The sequence below is a fragment of the Bufo gargarizans genome, chromosome 1, assembly GCF_014858855.1.
Source record: "Bufo gargarizans isolate SCDJY-AF-19 chromosome 1, ASM1485885v1, whole genome shotgun sequence".
In the NCBI taxonomy this organism is placed as follows: domain Eukaryota; kingdom Metazoa; phylum Chordata; class Amphibia; order Anura; family Bufonidae; genus Bufo; species Bufo gargarizans.
In genome coordinates, this window is record NC_058080.1 from 331,830,841 (window position 1) to 331,851,071 (window position 20,231).

The window sequence follows — 20,231 nt, forward strand, 5'->3', positions numbered from 1 at the left end:
TGTTTCTGGGAAGACTTCCCGGTGACGATGCCAATGGGATTGGTGCGCCATGTGGTGAATGGGGGTGTCTTGAATGGTCCTAGCACGAAGCCCTCTGCGACTTCCAGGGCTATGAGGGCGTCAATTGCGGTGGGGTTGCCTTGGGCGGATAGGAGATTTGGACATTCCAGGGTACCTGTCGGCATGTGCAGGATGCCCGTGTGGAAGCCTTCGGTCAGACCCGCCACGAGGAAATCCGTGAGATGTCTGGATGGGTGCTGAGACATGAATGCTGTAAAAACCGGCATATTTATGGTCGATAGATACTGTTTGGAAAACATTTTATTTGGACACATTGACTTAGCATGTGCCCGGAAACAATTGGTACAAATGTGCAACAACCTACACCCGCTATAATTGCAGGATCCCATATTGAAATTGTTGCAGATCTGGGACTTGCCCAGAAACTTGATTGGCCGCCCCAGCTTGTTGATTTCTCCGTGACCCCGGAGGGGCCGGCCGCTTGAGAGGGGGCTTGTCTGTCCGCCGCGTTCGGGCAGAAATTGGTGGTGTGGGCCGTGGAGGAGCAGTGCACGCAAGCTGGCGTCCTCAGGCCTGCGAAGTGTCGGCAAAAAATGACAGTGTCGATTCTAGCCCAGTTGGAGCGGACTCCGTACTGGGAGAAAGCCCCTGCCACCTTTGCCGAAAAAGATCTATGGTAGTCATAGAATGCCGACCCTCCATATTTGTTGCCCAGGTCCACCAGCTTGTGCATGTAGAGGTCGAGCTCCTCCCTTCTGTTAGGGTAGACCGTGCAGATGACCTCCCTGTAGATGCCGAAAGCCAACACAAATTCTGGAATAGATAGTTTCCTATTGAGGCGGGCATCCCTAGATTTGACCACAACCGAGACATCGTCGTAGGCATACGTTTTGTTCTCGACAATGTCTTGAGAGGCAATCAGGAGGGAGGCCAGGTTCACATCCTTACCTTCCAGAATGTCCCTTTTCAAGTGCTCCGGTATCATGTGCGCCGGGCTGACTTCTTGGTCATCTGAGCGGTAGCTGGATCTTGTGGTGCTTGGTGCAGGGGTGTATATGCGGCACCCCTCGGCTCCCCCCCCCCGCACAGCGCACGCGCGCGGCACCCGGCCGGCCGCCGGTCACCGCGCATGCGCCGCGGCCGCGCACGCGCCGCGCCCCCTCCGCGCATGCGCAAACCGGGCGTCGGGACGCGGCGGACGCCATTGGCAGCGCGGCAGGAGGACGGAGACGCGGGGAAGAGGGGGACCGTGGCACTGGTGTAGTATGTGGAGGGGGAGCGTGGAGCGGCCGGGTTGTGGCGAGTAACTGGTGACAGTGAGAGGGCGGCCGTGCCGCTGAGCTGGGCGAGGGGTGTGAGGGGAAGGAAAGTGTGGGATGATGGTGAGGAGGGGAACGGCGTTGGTGGCTGCCATGGGAACCTGGTACAACGTGTTTGGCAGCGCTGGGAGTGGGGATGTGGTGTGGTGACCGTGTGCATGCATGATCGGAAAATGTAGCAAACATGAAAAACCGTGACTTGGAGTGAACTGTGACATGGTTGACAAGGAAAAGGTGAAATGAACGAGCTGGTACAGGGGCAGGTACCGTATGACCCGCAGCAACACCCTGGTGCTGCAGACAGCCCCGTGCTCCTCGACCCTGAGATGGTCCCTGACTTTCCGTTCTCGGCCATGGTAGGTGAGAATGAGGAAGATTCTGCCCTTGAGGAGACGGTCCCCGACTTAGAGGTGTCTCGGGGAAACTTTGGGACTGCTCAGTTCCGAGATGAGACTCGGGGGGCCTTAAACAATGTGGGGGTAGTAAATGGGGCACCTCAAGAGCCAGGGGCAGACGAAAGGTACCCTCACTTTGCAATGAATGAAAACTTGTTGTACCGGGTGACTAAAATCCGGGAAGAATTAGTTGAACAGCTCGTGGTTCCTAAAGCATACCGACGCATGGTAATGGACCTGGCACATAACCATGTATTAGGGGGACACTTAGGGGCTGAGAAAACGCTTGAAAGGGTTTTGCAGAGGTTTTATTGGCCCGGGTGTTACAGAGAAATTAAGGATTACTGCCAATTCTGCCCTACGTGCCAAGTAACCTCTCCAGTCGCAAACTTCCGCAGCCCTCTAATACCATTACCAATTATCGAGATACCATTCGAGAGAATTGCGATGGATTTAGTCGGGCCTTTGGTAAAATCCGCAAGGGGGCACCAATATATATTAGTGGTAATGGATTATGCTACCTGATACCCTGAGGCGGTGCCCTTGAGGAAAGCTACCTCTAAAGTTATAGCCAGAGAACTGTTTCAGATTTTCTCCAGAATAGGGCTGCCCAAGGAGATCCTGACTGACCAGGGGACCCCGTTCATGTCCAGGGTCATGCAGGATCTCTGTAAAGTATTAAAAATTAACCAGTTGCGTACCTCAGTGTACCACCCACAGACAGATGGCCTGGTGGAACGCTTCAATAAAACTTTGAAGGCCATGTTGAAAAAAGTGGTTGAGAAAGATGGCAGAGATTGGGATTACCTGTTGCCTTATCTACTGTTCTCAATCAGAGAGGTACCCCAAGTGTCAACAGGTTTCTCTCCTTTTGAGTTGTTGTATGGAAGGCATCCACGAGGCCTGTTAGATATCGCTAAGGAGACCTGGGAGAGTGAGGTCACTCCTTACAAAAGTGTCATTGAACATGTGACTACATTGCAGGAGCGAATAGCTCAAATGACACCTATTGTGAAAGAGCATATGCTCCAAGCACAGGAGGCGCAAGCGAATGTATACAACAGGACCAGACAGAAACAAATTGGTGGGTGTGGACCAATGGACAGTCAGCTGCGGTGCCCTTAATAGGACAGGTTCAAAGTCCTTAATACAAAGTAGAAAAAGGTTTAACGGGTACCGCGCTAATTTGTAAAGCAGTATACAGGATCAAGAACCAGAAAGCAACGTGCCAAATTCGTATGATGCACAAACGAAAAATTCCAAATCCATATTATTGTTTATGGATTTGGAATTTTTCGTTTGTGCATCATACGAATTTGGCACGTTGCTTTCTGGTTCTTGATCCTGTATACTGCTTTACAAATTAGCGCGGTACCCGTTAAACCTTTTTATACAACAGGACCGCCCGTTTTAGACAGTTCAGTCCTGGGGACCGTGTTTTAGTCTTAGTCCCCACAGTGGAGAGCAAGTTCCTGGCCAAGTGGCAAGGGCCCTATGAGATAACTGAGAGGATGGGCGAAGTTAATTACCGGGTATATCAGCCAGGTAGGAGAAAGCCCTATCAAATCTACCACATCAACTTGTTAAAACCATGGAAGGATAGGGACCCTCCTGAGAGCCCATGTCTGTTGACCCAACCAGACGCCACCATCGACAATGTAAAAATTGCCGAAACCCTGTCCCCTTCCCAAAAATACCAATGTCGGCTCCTGTTACAGCAGAATAGGGAATTGTTTACAGAAACCCCTGGCTTAACCAAGGTCGTGGAACATGAAATTCTAACGGAACCTCAGGTGCGAGTAAATTTAAAACCGTACAGGATACCTGAGGCCCGAAGGGAGATAGTTTCCAAAGAGGTCCAGAGAATGTTAAAATTGGGGTAATTGAGGAATCCAAAAGTGGGTGGTCTAGTCCCATAGTGCTAGTCCCGAAGCCCAATGGAGAGTGGCGATTTTGTAATGACTACCGAAAATTAAACGAGGTGTCCAAAGTAGATGCTTATCCCATGCCCCGGGTGGATGAGCTCATTGAGAGACTAGGGCCAGCTCGATACATAACGACCCTGGATCTTACAAAGGGATACTGGCAAATTCCGGTGTCTAGAGAAGCTAGGGAAAAAACAGCGTTTGCTACACCGGAAGGGTCCTTCCAGTACGTTAGGATGCCGTTTGGGTTGCAAGGGACCCCTGCCACCTTCCAGAGAGCTATGGACCAAATCTTACGCCCACATCGGGAATATACGGCCGCTTACTTGGATGATATAGTGATCTTCAGTCAAGATTGGGAGAGTCACCTCAGTAAAGTTCAGAGCATCCTAGATGCACTACGAAAGGCCGGGTTCACTATAAATCCAAGTAAGTGTGCCATGGGGTTGGAAGAGGCTCGATACTTGGGATATATCGTAGGAAGAGGTATAATAAAACCCCAAGTAACTAAAGTGGAAGCTATCCAAAAATGGCCCCACCCGGGGGCGGAGTCTTGCAGCCGAGCCGGATGCAGGCTGTGTGAGGAGCTCTGCTGTAGACCGAGCCCTTCTTGAGCATTTATAAGCATTTTTCACAGCTAAAAATGGGTAAGACTGGCAAAGAAAGACCCAAGGACACGCCGGGTAAGCTGAAAATACCAGCTAGCCAGAGCGATCTAGACAAATTTGTCAGAAGAACGGACACTAGATCTGAATCCAAGATGGCGCCTGTGCGGCGCGCGGGCTTGTCAGAGGAGAAGGAAGCTGAATCTGAAGGTGACGGAGACAGCGATCAAGAAGAGAACAGCTTGCCTGAGGACTTACCTATATCAAGGTCCTTCATGAAAGATCTTTTACAGGAATCTCTAGAGCCGCTCCGCCGCGATCTGTCAGATATAAAGCAAGATATGCGTCAGTTGCATGACAGAGTAGAGGAAGTGGAGACGGCGCAACAGGCTATAATATGCTTTGGAGAAAAGGTTTCACACAGCCTGGATGAGACGCAAGCACATGTCAATTATATCTACTCCCTGGTGGAGGATCAAGATAACCGGGGAAGGAGAAATAACATACGCCTCAAAGGAGTTCCGGAATCAGTGTCTCAAGAAGCGCTGCTACAAGAGGTGACTCAATTGTTTGTACGTTTAGCTCCAGATGTCCAAACTGAACTATTCGCTATGGACAGAATCCACAGAGCTCTCCGTCCAGTGCCTAGACCCCAAGATCCCCCCAGGGATGTGATCTGCCGGCTAACCAGTTTTGCGGCTAAAGAAGCTATCCTGGCGGCTGCCCGTTCCAACAAAACGGAGGAAATTGAGGGCTCCATAATCGCACTGTACCAGGATCTTTCCCCAATGACATTGAGAAAGCGACGTCATTTGAAGCCGTTCTTGGAGATTCTAATACAGAAAAAATTAACCTACAGGTGGCTCCATCCATTCGGGTTATTAATTAATACTCCGGTACACAAACAAGTCATACGGAGTCATGCAGACTTGATCCGAGTATGTGAAGTTTTGGACATTAAGGGCCTGGAGTTATCGGATTGGTGCCCTGTTCAGGACTTAGCTGATTTACCTGCACTGCCGGTGAGAGAAGAATGGCGTGGAATCCCGCCAAAGAAGCAAAGACCCAGGAAATCTAGCCGATTCCCCACCTGAAGATAGAAGATCTATATTAAGTGGACGTTAGTTTACTTGCTCTTTCTGTCTCACCTATTAGCCTATACGTTCTTTTGGCTACTAGGGCTTGTCATTAGGAGACTGGGATTTGAGTTATTGTATACCTACCTGGTATTGAGTTATATTTCTATATATGAAAACTTTCTACATGTATTCCATCTTTTCCGCTCTGTCTTTTCTTTTCTTTTCTTTTCTTTTCTTTGCTTTCTACACCTTCTCCTTGTAAGCATTGCCAACAGAAAAGGGTTACAGGTTTCTGGAGGTGGCTTATTAAAGGTGTTACTGATTGTGGAGCGACATCTAGTGGTGGAGGTAGTGGTAGCTCCCTAAGAATATTTTTACTTTCTGTTTTTTCTTTTGGTGCCTTTTTCTTTATAAGCACTAACAATAGAAAAGGGGTATAGGTTCCTGGATGTGGCCTATCAAGGTCTTTACTGATGGTGGAGTGACACCTAGTGGTGGTGGTGGAGGTGGCTCCCTAAGAATATACTTACTTTCTGGTTTTTCTTTATTTAAGAAGTATTATATGATTCAAGATAGCAGGCTCAATTAGGGTCTCGGTCGGTTGTGACGACCTCCCCCCCCTCCTTTTTTCTTTTTCTTTTCTTTTCTCCCCATATAGGGACGGTACGTGGGCTCACGTGCTCATATAAATAATTTTCTTTTATAACTGTATAGTTAATTACAGTTGTTTATTTTATTTTATTCCCTTTAAGGTTCTTCCCGAATTATGTTCTTTCCCCCTACTCTCTTATATCCCTTCCCTCGAAGTTTGCTCGGGATTCCATTGAGGCGGAGACTGGTACGCATGGAAGTGGTATGTTTATATAGTAATGTCTAGTATACAAATTTGTGTTTACAATGTTAGAGGTCTTAATGCCCCTACTAAGAGGAGCCAGATTTGTCATTTTTTACATAAAAAGAAGGTCCAAGTTGCTCTTTTGCAGGAGACCCACTTTCGCAAAAATCATGTCCCTAGAATGTCCCACTTGTTATATAACCATTGGATTCATAGCACCTCAAATTCCTCTGCTTCAAAGGGTGTAAGTATTGCGATTCACAAAAACGTACCGTTTATGCACCAGGACACGCTGAGAGATGAAGAAGGAAGATATCTTTTTGTGAAGGGCAATATAGGTTCGCAATTATTTACCTTTGGGAATATTTATGCTCCAAATTCGGCACAAGCTAATTGGCTCAAAGATACCATTAGTAGATTTGGGAGTTTTGCTGACGGTATTAGTTTCTTAGGAGGTGACTTCAATGTTACCTTAAACCCTCCCCTAGATTCTTCCACCGGCATGTCTTCACTCTCTGGGGTGGCGTTAGACAAAATAAATTCAACTCTTTCCCAGCAAGGTTTAGTTGATGTGTGGAGGGCAATGCACTCCAACGAGAAAGACTACACATACTTCTCAGCTGCCCATAAGTCCTACCAGAGGCTGGACTATGTTTTTCTAGGTGCAAATAATCTCCAACACTGTGTTAGTTCTACAATCGGAAACATTCTTCTCTCTGATCACGCTCCTGTTTTCGTCTCATATACAGTGTCGACATTACCCAGAACTGAGTTCAGATGGAGATTAAATGAGACATTATTGAACGGATCTAATATTCCGAAAGTGACAGAGCTACTTGAAGAGTATTTCCGATTAAATGAGGTGGAGGATGCGTCTCCAGTAAACATATGGGCTGCGCACAAAGCAGTGATAAGAGGTCATCTTATAGCTTTGGGTTCTCAGGTAAAGAAACAAAAACAGAAGAAGATAGAGGATCTCATTGCAGAGATCTCTAACTTAGAGAAACAACATAGGAGGCTGGTATCAGATGATGTTTTGGCGCGCCTGGACACCCTACGTTCGGAACTAAAAAACATATTAAATAATAATACAGCTAAGCTATTTTTGGCGAATCAGTATAAATACTATGCACACGGCAATAAGGCTTCAAAGGTTTTAATGGCTCAGACTAAAAAACGGAAATTGGCGGCGTTTATTTCATGTATTAAAACAAGAGAAGATCGGATTATTCATAAAACAGATCTTATTGCGGATCAGTTTTGTAAATTTTATAGTCAACTGTATAATTTACAAGACACTCTATCTCCCTCACAAATAGCATCTAAGACCCTACGCATAAATCAGTGGCTAGACACTTTAAACCTACCCAAATTAAAAACTGAACAAACGGATATTCTGAACTCCCCATTTACTATGTCGGAGCTTAAATCTGCTCTAAAAAATTCCCCACTCCATAAGAGCCCGGGTCCTGATGGCCTCCCAATTATTTATTACATCACTTTTCAAAATATACTTCTGTCACGCTTCCTCAAGGTTTGCAATGGGGTGGAGGGGGTAGGGTCATTCACCAGTGATATGCTTGCAGCGCAAATTACTATTATTCCCAAACCTAATAAAGATCATTCACTCTGTGCGAACTATAGGCCTATCTCTCTCCTCAACAACGATATTAAATTGTATGCTAAGATGTTAGCAAATAGACTAAAAATGTACTTGCCAGATCTTATATCTGCGGAGCAAGTTGGGTTTATTCCAGGTAGAGAGGGGAAAAATAACATTATTAGGGTCATCCAACTGATGCAATGGGCTCAACATTCGAAGGTCCCCCTAGCAATTCTCAGCATGGACGCAAAAAAGGCTTTCGACAGAGTGGATTGGTTATTCATGACCCAAACCCTGGCCAAATTCGGAATCCCAGACTCTTTTATTTCGAAAGTAATGGCAATGTATCAAAAGCCTACCGCGCGTGTTCTGGTGAATGGCACACTGTCTCCGTCATTCAGTATATCAAATGGGACGAGGCAAGGCTGCCCTCTCTCCCCATTGCTCTTTGTGTTGGTGATAGAAACCCTCATGCAGGCTTTTCGGATTAATACCGCAATTAAAGGTGTTAAGATTGGTGCAGAGAACCATCAGACTGCAGCTTTTGCGGATGATGTGTTATTGTTTATTACAAATCCTGATACGGCCTTTAAAGAGATTGAGTCGTTACTCCATGACTTCTTTGAATTGTCAAATTTCTTAGTAAATTTATCTAAATCTACGATCTTGAATGTATCTTTACCGGTGGCGACTATGGAGAGGTTAAAGTCCACTGCGACTTTTCATTGGACTACGGACCATATCACTTTTTTGGGAATTAATTTGACCACTAGCTTTTCCCGGTTATATCACGAGAACTTCCATACTCTTCCGAAACGTATAGAAGATCTCGTAAGTTCCTGGGATATCCCATTTGTCTCGTGGTTTGGTCGTAGAACTCTGATTAAGGCTATTCTAATGCCAACGGTTTTGTATTACATTCAGGCGTTACCTATTCCAATTCCCAGGGCCTTCTTTAAGAAAATCCAAAGCATCCTCCTAAAGTTTTTATGGGGTGCAAAAAAGGCTAGGATACCTTTTAAACAGGTCAAGCAACGGACAGCTAAGGGAGGAATGGGGGTACCAGATGTATATCTATACCACAAAGCAGTGATATGCTTGCGCTGCTTGGAATGGTTGAGAAGTTATTCTAATCGCTTAGATCTTTCAATTGAGTCTAGTATGGCTAACATCCCTTTGCGTTCTTTGTTGTTTATGGAAGGTACAGTGGCTAGAAGGACATTGAAGACAGCTAGCTCCATAACTATGTACTCATTAAAAACATGGTCAGAATCTAAATGGCTTTCAGTATTAACCCCAAATTATCTGACACTAATGCAAGCAAGGGATATATTATTTCAAGCACCTACACAGTTTTTAGACACCCTACCTACTAGGGCAAAATCTATTACAACACCTATTTTAAATCTAGGTATAGATGAGGATGTTCTTACATACGAAGATTTGCGTTCTCTTCCGGCGCTGAATAACCTTTCCACTTTTCATCTGGCCTATTTACTCCAACAGATTAAAAAGCACTTAACATCACTTCCGATAGTGACAACTCACACGCCATTTGAAAAATTAGCTTTACAAATAAAGGAACCAAAAGGGAAAATCTCACAACTTTATGAGTTACTACTCTCAATTCAAGGGTCAGAAACCCCTATATTTATTCAGCAGTGGTCGGCAGAGCTGAAGATTCAATTATCCCCCTTAGAAGTAAAACACGCACTCAGAGCGTTTCTTAGGGTGTCCAGGTGCGTCAAGCTGCAAGAGAACAGCTACAAAGTTCTAACAAGATGGTATTACACACCTCAAAGACTTCATCGCATGTTTCCTGAATGTAGCCCTGTGTGCTGGAGGTGTAGCCTAGAGATAGGCACACATACACATATCTGGTGGGAGTGTGATAAGATAACCTCTTACTGGCAAGAGATCTGCAAACTTATATCTGACATTTGTAGCCTAGAAGTGCCTATATCCCCGAAAGTTTGCCTTTTGGGTGTTCTGGGTGAAATCAAGTGCTCCAAAAATAAACGCCTGTTATGTAACACATTATTAGCAGCAGCTAGACTTATGTTGGCAATAGCATGGAAACAACCAAACCCGCCAACTATTCAAAATTGGATCCTCAAATGTGATCAATTATACCGTCTAGAACAAATCGCGCACTGGGATGCTCGCACCCCTATGCAGTTCGAAAATATCTGGAATCCATGGAAAACATTTAGGAATTTTTCTGGGATTTGAGTTTTTTACTGCGAGAGGAATATTTTTGCGATGGTGGGTCTCCTCCTTCTGAGCTGTTTTTCCTTTGAACGGGTCTCCTTCGGTTGTAAACACTCACACTGATTACTCCTGGTGGGAGTTAACACTGGACATTGCACTTTGTGCCTGCCTTGATGGAATTCCGTGTTTTTACAAAGCTTCTTCCCCCCCCCCCCTCCTTTTTTCCCATTGTCCTTGTCTTTGTTTCTTTGTGGTTTATATTTAAGGTCAGTGAATTAAAATTTATAGTGGATATGCATGTACCTGATAGATTATGATGAACAGAGATGTTTTTTCCTAGAAGATGTCATTTGAAAAACAAAGTGCTTGTGATTATTTGATATGTGCAGCTAGACGATTATTCGTTTTAGGTTGTATGCTCAGGATTTGTGTATACTTTCAGGGATTTGAGATAGTGATGACCTTTATGTTGTTGCTTTATTTCGTGTTGGAAAACAATAAAAACAATTTTAAAACAAACAAAAATGGCCCCACCCACTTACCAAGAAACAGGTCAAAGCCTTTCTCGGTATTGTGGGATACTACAGAAGATTTGTTCCTAAGTTTGCAGAAATAGCAGTACCCCTGACCGACCTTACAAAAGGGGGGGAAGTCTGCTGTGATCAAGTGGTCCCAGGAGGCTGAAGAGGCCTTCCAAAAACTTAAGTCCGCCCTCTGTAGACAGCCCATCTTGGTAGCCCCTGACTTCTCCCGGGACTTTATTGTTCAGACAGATGCATCAGAAGTAGGCATAGGGGCAGTAATGTCTCAAGTCATAAATGAGGAGGAACATCCCGTGTGTTACCTCAGCAGAAAACTGTCCCCGGCAGAGCGGAATTACTCTATAATTGAAAGGGAATGCTTAGCCATTAAGTGGGCCCTTGATTGTCTCCGATACTATCTCCTGGGACGGAGATTTACACTGGTCTCGGATCATGCCCCTCTGCAATGGTTAAGAGAGAAAAAGGGTAAGAATGCCCGTGTCACCCGTTGGTTTCTAGCTCTACAGGACTTTAGGTTTTCGGTAGAGCATAGGCCGGGAAGGCTACAAGGAAATGCGGATGCCCTATCCAGAGTACACTGCATGTTTGCTGGAGTTGCCCAGACCCCCGGCTTTGGGCAGAGGGGGGGGGGATATGTAGAAAGGCACAAGGGACCATCATAGATGGAAGATATGTGTCACCGAGGTTCCTGGCCTCGGTGAAGTAGGAGCCAGTAGTGTAAATGTCCGCAGCAGTTGCTGATGGACACTTTGATAGTTAGCATAGCTGTGAAAAGCTAATCCGGGCCGGCTCTTACTGGGAGCAGCCAAAGTGCAGGGAGGGTTGGCTGTTCCCCATGGTCCAGGCCGGGTTTTGACGGGCTTACAAAAAGTCAGCCAGCAGGGTCAGTGGTGTGATTACCTGGCTGATGGTGGAGCTCTGTGTAGCTGTGTGTTTTGGAGCCGAGTGAAAACCAGTGGGTCTCTGCCGAGAGACAAAGGACAAAGCAAGGTTCCCATCCACTCCGTGGGGAGTACGGTACTGTGCCCTAAAACTTCCTATGTGATTTTTCAGATTCACGATTGAACTGTTTTTCTTTAAGTGTCAGCTGAAGTAAGCTGATCACTACCGCCTGTTGAATTGTGGTGTGCCAACAATACAAGACATTTATTACTTTGATTTCCACCACTAAAAGGCTACTGTGTATTTATCTGAAGGCTACCATTTGGGAATCCCTACAATGTATATAAAGAAGTAGCTGGTAGTATCGGTGATCGCCTTTCTAATACAGTACACATCTGTGGTGGTAGCTGGAAATTCAGCATATACATATGTATAGGAGTGGCGGGCAGTTTCAGCTCCCATATCTTAATGGTGGTTAACCCTTTCATGACCAAGGGTCATTGATGCCCCAGTGTCCAGGTCAAAATGTACAAATCTGACATGCGTCACTTTATGTGGCAATAGCTTTGGAAAACTTTTATTTATCCAAGCCATTCTGAGATTGTTTTCTTGTAACACATTATACTTCATGATAGTTATAAATTTGAGTCAATATATTTTACCTTTATTTATGAAAAAATCCCATATTTATTTAAAAAAATTGAAAAATTTACAATTTTCTAAATTTCTATTTCTCTGCTTCTAAAACAGAATGTCATACCTAATAAAATATTTATTACTTAACATTTCCCATATGTCTACTTTATGTTGGCTTCATTTTGGAAATGTCATATTATTTTTTTAGGACGTTAGAAGGCTTAGAAGTTTAGAAGCAATTCTTAAAATTTTTAAGAAAGTTTCCAAATCCCACTTTTTAAGGACCAGTTCAGGTCTGAAGTCACTTTGTGAGGCTTACACAGTGGAAACCGCCCATAAATGACGCCATTGTAGAAACTACACCCCTCAAGTTACTCAAAATTGATTTTAAAAACTTTGCTAACCCTTTAGGTTTTCCACAAGAATTAAAGGAAAATGGAAATTAAATTTCAAAATTTCACTTTTTTGGCAGATTTTCCATTTTATTAAAAAAAATTCTTTAACACATTGAGGGGTTAACAGCCAAACAAAACTCAACATTTATTACCCAGATTCTGCGGTTTACAGAAACACCCCACATGTGGTTGTAAACTGATAAGGGAGCACGGCAGGGCGCAGAAGGAAAGGAACGCCGTATGGTTTTTGGAAGGCAGATTTTGCTAAACTGGTTTTAGATGTCATCTCCCATTTAAAGCCCCCCTGATGCACCCTTACAGTAGAAAATCCCCAAAAGTGACCCTATTTTGGAAACTAGGGGATAAGGTGCCAGTTTTATTGGTACTATTTTGGGGTACATATGATTTTTAATTGCTCTATATAAATTGTTTTGTGAGGCAAGGTAACTGAAAAAAAATTTGGCACAGTTTTTATTTTTTTTTTTAGGTGTCATACGCATTTTTGATCGCTTGCTGTTGCACTTTTTGTGATGTAAGGTGACAAAAAATGGCCTTTTTTTTACAGTTTTTATTTTATTTTTTATGGTGTTTATCGGATGGGGTCTATCATGTGATATCTTTATAGAGACGGTCGTTACGGACGCGGTGATACCTAATATGTGTACTTTTTTTTCTTTTTTTATAAGAAAATGCAATTTATTTATTTTTATTGACATTTTTATTTATTTTTACTTTTTTATTTTTCTATTTTTTTTATCAAGTCCCTCTTGGATCTTGAAGATCCAGTGGGGCTGATGGCTGTACTATAATTTGCAATGCTCTTGCATTGCAAAGTATAATTCAATCAGGTGCCCTGTAGGTGGCAACAGTGGACGCTTTTGCAAAGCGTCTAGTTGCCATGGCAGCGCGGCAGCCCCGATGGTGGAGAGAGGGAGCCCCCTCCCTCTATTAACGTGGCATCTTTGGGGTTACATCACAGTGTCAGCATACAGCTGACACTCTCTGCTGATGGCGGCGGCTCAGGAATGGAGCCGCCGCTGTATGGGGGGGACCAAAACCGTATCGGGGGCAGCGCTGGAAGGGGGTGTGTCACGGCCAACATTGAGGTGGGGCAGGAGGAATGTATGGGGCGGGAAGGGGGCGGACCGCATCAGGGCACTGGGCAGCAGGCTGATTGTGGGAACGGGTGCAGGCATACACAAGGAGGGGCACAGATTGGGGGGTCCCCATTGAAGTCAATGGGGGACCCGAACTTTTCGGCACTAAAAAGGCTGTAAAACAGCCCAGAAAAGGGCTAGAGGGCTGCAAAAGGCAGCAACATGTAGGTAAATCCCCTGCAAACAAATTTGGATAGGGAAATGAATTAAAATAAAAATTAAATAAATAAAAATTAACCAAAATCAATTGGACAGAGGTCCCATAGCAGAGAATCTGGCTTCAAGTCACCCACCACTGGAACAGTCCATTCTCAGATATTTAGGCCCCGGCACCCAGGCAGAGGAGAGAGGTCCCGTAACAGAGAATCTGGCTTCATGTCAGCAGAGAATCAGTCTGCATGTCATAGCAGAAAATCAGGCTTCACGTCAGCCACCACTGCAACAGTCCATTGTCATAAATTTAGGCCCAGCACCCAGGCAGAGGAGAGAGGTCCCGTAACAGACAATCTGGCTTCATGTCAGCAGAGAATCAGTCTTCATATCATAGCAGAGAATCAGGCTTCACGTCACCCACCACTGTAAGAGTCCATTTTCATAAATTTAGGCCCAGCACCCAGGCAGAGGAGAGAGGTCCCGTAACAGACAATCTGGCTTCATGTCAGCAGAGAATTAGTCTGCATGTCATAGCAGAGAATCAGGCTTCACGTCAGCCACCACTGCAACAGTCCATTGTCATAAATTTAGGCCCAGCACCCAGGCAGAGGAGAGAGGTCCCGTAACAGACAATCTGGCTTCATGTCAGCAGAGAATCAGTCTTCATGTCATAGCAGAGAATCAGTCTTCATGTCATAGCAGAGAATCAGGCTTCACGTCACCCACCACTGTAAGAGTCCATTTTCATAAATTTAGGCCCAGCACCCAGGCAGAGGAGAGAGGTCCCGTAACAGACAATCTTGCTTCATGTCAGCAGAGAATTAGTCTGCATGTCATAGCAGAGAATGAGGCTTCACGTCATCCACCACTGCAACAGTCCATTGGCATATATTTAGGCCCAGCACACAGGCAGAGGAGAGAGGTCCCATAACAGAGGATCTGGCTTCATGTCAGCAGAGAATCAGTCTGCATGTCATAGCAGAAAATCAGGCTTCACGTCAGCCACCACTGCAACAGTCCATTGTCAGATATTTAGGCCCAGCACCCAGGCAGAGGAGAGAGGTCCCGTAACAGAGGATCTGGCTTCATGTCAGCAGAAAATCAGTCTGCATGTCATAGCAGAAAATCAGGCTTCACGTCAGCCACCACTGCAACAGTCCATTGTCAGATATTTAGGCCCAGCACCCAGGCAGAGGAGAGAGGTCCCGTAACAGAGGATCTGGCTTCATGTCAGCAGAGAATTAGTCTGCATGTCATAGCAGAGAATCAGGCTTCACGTCACCCAACATTGGAACAGTCCATTGGCATATATTTAGGCCCCGGCACCCAGACAGAGGAGAGGTTCATTCAACTTTGGGTAGCCTCGCAATATAATGGTAAAATGAAAATAAAAATAGGATTGAATGAGGAAGTGCCCTGGAGTCCAATAATATATGGTTAAGGGGAGGTAGTTAATGTCTAATCTGGACAAGGGACGGACAGGTCCTGTGGGATCCATGCCTGGTTCATTTTTATGAACGTCAGCTTGTCCACATTGGCTGTAGACAGGCGGCTGCGTTTGTCTGTAATGACGCCCCCTGCCGTGCTGAATACACGTTCAGACAAAACGCTGGCCGCCGGGCAGGCCAGCACCTCCAAGGCATAAAAGGCTAGCTCTGGCCACGTGGACAATTTAGAGACCCAGAAGTTGAATGGGGCCGAACCATCAGTCAGTACGTGGAGGGGTGTGCACACGTACTGTTCCACCATGTTAGTGAAATGTTGCCTCCTGCTAACACGTTGCGTATCAGGTGGTGGTGCAGTTAGCTGTGGCGTGTTGACAAAACTTTTCCACATCTCTGCCATGCTAACCCTGCCCTCAGAGGAGCTGGCCGTGACACAGCTGCCTTGGCGACCTCTTGCTCCTCCTCTGCCTTGGCCTTGGGCTTCCACTTGTTCCCCTGTGACATTTGGGAATGCTCTCAGTAGCGCGTCTACCAACGTGTGCTTGTACGCGCGCATCTTCCTATCACACTCCAGTGCAGGAAGTAAGGTGGGCACATTGTCTTTGTAGCGTAGATCCAGCAGGGTGGCAACCCAGTAGTCCGCACAGGTTAAAATGTGGGCAACTCTGCTGTCGTTGCGCAGGCACTGCAGCATGTAGTCGCTCATGTGTGCCAGGCTGCCCAGGGGTAAGGACAGGCTGTCCTCTGTGGGAGGCGTATCGTCATCGTCCTGCCTTTCCCCCCAGCCACGCACCAGTGATGGACCTGAGCTACGTTGGGTGCCACCCCGCTGTGACCATGCTTCATCCTCATCCTCCTCCACCTCCTCCTCGTCCTCCACGTCCTCCAGTAGTGGGCCCTGGCTGGCCACATTTGTACCTGGCCTCTGCTGTTGCCAAAAACCTCCCTCTGAGTCACTTCGAAGAGACTGGCCTGAAAGTGCTAAAAATGACCCCTCTTCCTCCTCCTCCTCCTCCTGGGCCACCTCCTCTTCCATCATCGCCCTAAGTGTTTTCTCAAGGAGACATAGAAGTGGTATTGTAACGCTGATAACGCGTCATCGCCACTGGCCATGTTGGTGGAGTACTCGAAACAGCGCAACAGGGCACACAGGTCTCGCATGGAGGCCCAGTCATTGGTGGTGAAGTGGTTCTGTAGTGCGACTGACCCGTGCGTGCTGCAACTGAAACTCCACTATGGCCTGCTGCTGCTCGCACAGTCTGTCCAGCATGTGCAAGGTGGAGTTCCACCTGGTGGGCACGTCGCATATGAGGCGGTGAGCGGGAAGGCCGAAGTTACGCTGTAGCGCAGACAGGCGAGCAGCAGCAGGATGTGAACGCCGGAAGCGCGAACAGACGGCCCGCACTTTATGCAGCAGCTCTGACATGTCGGGGTAGTTGTGAATTAACTTCTGCACCACCAAATTCAGCACATGCGCCAAGCAAGGGATGTGCGTCAAATTGGCTAGTCCCAGAGCTGCAACGAGATTTCGCCCATTATCACACACCACCAGGCCGGGCTTGAGGCTCACCGGCAGCAACCACTCGTCGGTCTGTTGTTCTATACCCCGCCACAACTCCTGTGCGGTGTGGGGCCTGTCCCCCAAACATATGAGTTTCAGAATGGCCTGCTGACCTTTACTCCGGGCTGTGCTGAAGTTGGTGGTGAAGGTGTGTGGCTGACTGGATGAGCAGGTGGAAGAAGAGGAGGAGGAAGCCGAGAAGGAGGAGGTGGCAACAGGAGGCAAAGAATGTTGCCCTACGATCCTTGGCGGCGGAAGGACGTGCGCTAAACAGCTCTCCGCCTGGGGCCCAGCTGCCACTACATTTACCCAGTGTGCAGTTAGGGAGATATAGCGTCCCTGGCCGTGCTTACTGGTCCACGTATCTGTGGTTAGGTGGACCTTGCTACAGATGGCGTTGCGCAGTGCACACTTGATTTTATCGGATACTTGGTTGTGCAGGGAAGGCACGGCTCTCTTGGAGAAGTAGTGGCGGCTGGGAACAACATACTGTGGGACAGCAAGCGACGTGAGCTGTTTGAAGCTGTCTGTGTCCACCAGCCTAAATGACAGCATTTCATAGGCCAGTAGTTTAGAAATGCTGGCATTCAGGGCCAGGGATCGAGGGTGGCTAGGTGGGAATTTACACTTTCTCTCAAATGTTTGTGAGATGGAGAGCTGAACGCTGCCGTGTGACATGGTTGAGACGCTTGGTGACGGAGGTGGTGGTGGTGTTGGTGGTACATCCCCTGTTTGCTGGGCGGCAGGTGCCAACGTTCCTCCAGAGGCGGAGGAAGAGGCCGAGGCGGCAGCAGCAGAAGAGGCCGAGGCGGCAGCAGCAGAAGAGGTAGCAGGGGAGCCTGAGTGACTTCCTTGGTTTTAAGGTGTTTACTCCACTGCAGTTCATGCTTTGCATGCAGGTGCCTGGTCATGCAGGTTGTGCTCAGGTTCAGAACGTTAATGCCTCGCTTCAGGCTCTGATGGCACAGCGTGCAAACCACTCGGGTCTTGTCGTCAGCACATTGTTTGAAGAAGTGCCATGCCAGGGAACTCCTTGAAGCTGCCTTTGGGGTGCTCGGTCCCAGATGGCGGCGGTCAGTAGCAGGCGGAGTCTCTTGGCGGCGGGTGTTCTGCTTTTGCCAACTGCTCCCTCTTTTGCTACGCTGTTGGCTCGGTCTCACCACTGCCTCTTCCTCCGAACTGTGAAAGTCAGTGGCACGACCTTCATTCCATGTGGGGGTCTAGGACCTCATCGTCCCCTGCATCGTCTTCCACCCAGTCTTGATCCCTGACCTCCTGTTCAGTCTGCACACTGCAGAAAGACGCAGCAGTTGGCACCTGTGTTTCGTCATCATCAGAGACATGCTGAGGTGGTATTCCCATGTTCCTCATCATCAGGAAACATTAGTGGTTGTGCGTCAGTGCAGTCTATGTCTTCCACCGCTGGGGAAGGGCTAGGTGGATGCCCTTGGGAAACCCTGCCAGCAGAGTCTTCAAACAGCATAAGAGACTGCTGCATAACTTGAGTCTCAGACAGTTTCCCTGATATGCATGGGGGTGATGTGACAGACTGATGGGGTTGGTTTTCAGGCGCCATCTGTGCGCTTTCTGCAGAAGACTGGGTGGGAGATAATGTGAACGTGCTGGATCCACTGTCGGCCACCCAATTGACTAATGCCTGTACCTGCTCAGGCCTTACCATCCTTAGAACGGCATTGGGCCCCACCATATATCGCTGTAAATTCTGGCGGCTACTGGGACCTGAGGTAGTTGGTACACTAGGACGTGTGGATTTGGCAGAACGGCCACGTCCTCTCCCAGCACCAAAGGGTCCACTAACACCACCACGACCATGTCCACGTCCGCGTCCCTTACTAGATGTTTTCCTCATTGTTCTGGTTCACCACAACAACAAAAATATTATTTGGCCCAATGTATTGTATTCAAATTCAGCTGAATATAAATTTGAGGCCTAGTATTTAGGCGCTGGGTGACCGGTATGGATTTAGTGACAGAATTAGACTTGGAAATGCACAGTAGCGTGTGTGTGAAGTTATTCTGAATGACCCTATGTGCACCTTGAATATTATATACCCTTTTAGGGATAGATTTCAAATAGCTCTGATATAGCAGAAACCACTAAATTATGAAATTGCTAAATTGGGAATTGTATTTCAACCCTGAACAAAAAATGTGCTTTGACGGACACTAAATAACTTTCCCAGCCACAACAGTACAGCGGTAACGACAGATTTAGCGGGATATAAATTTGAGGCCTAGTATTTAGGCGCTGGGTGACCGGTATGGATTTAGTGACAGAATTAGACTTGGAAATGCACAGTAGCATGTGTGTGAAGTTATTCTGAATGGCCCTATGTGCACCTTGAATATTATATACCCATTTAGGGATAGATTTCAAATAGCTCTGATATAGCAGAAACCACTAAATTATGAAATTGCTAAATTGGGAATTGTATTTCAACCCAGAACAAAAAATGTGCTTTGACGGACACTAAATAACTTTCCCAGCCACAACAGTACAGCGGTAACGACAGATTTAGCAGGATATAAATTTGAGGCCTAGTATTTAGGCGCTGGGTGACCGGTATGGATTTACTAACAGAATTAGACTTGGAAATGCACAGTAGCGTGTGTGTGAAGCTATTCTGAATGACCCTATGTGCACCTTGAATATTATATACCCTTTTAGGGATAGATTTCAAATAGCTCTGATATAGCAGAAACCACTAAATTATGAAATTGCTAAATTGGGAATTGTACTTCAACCCAGAACAAAAAATGTGCTTTGACGGACACTAAATAACTTTCCCAGCCACAACAGTACAGCGGTAACGACAGATTTAGCGGGATATAAATTTGAGGCCTAGTATTTAGGCGCTGGGTGACCGGTATAGATTTACTAACAGAATTAGACTTGGAAATGCACAGTAGAGTGTGTGTGAAGTTATTCTGAATGACCCTATGTGCACCTTGAATATTATATACCCTTTTAGGGATAGATTTCAAATAGCTCTGATATAGCAGAAACCACTAAATTATGAAATTGCTAAATTGGGAATTGTATTTCAACCCAGAACAAAAAATGTGCTTTGACGGACACTAAATAACTTTCCCAGCCACAACAGTACAGCGGTAACGACAGATTTAGCGGGATATAAATTTGAGGCCTAGTATTTAGGCGCTGGGTGACCGGTATGGATTTACTAACAGAATTAGACTTGGAAATGCACAGTAGCGTGTGTGTGAAGTTATTCTGAATGACCCTATGTGCACCTTGAATATTATATACCCTTTTAGGGATAGATTTCAAATAGCTCTGATATAGCAGAAACCACTAAATTATGAAATTGCTAAATTTGGAATTGTATTTCAACCCAGAACAAAAAATGTGCTTTGACGGACACTAATTAACTTGCCCAGCCACAACAGTACCGCAGTAACGACAGATTTAGCGGGATATAAATTTG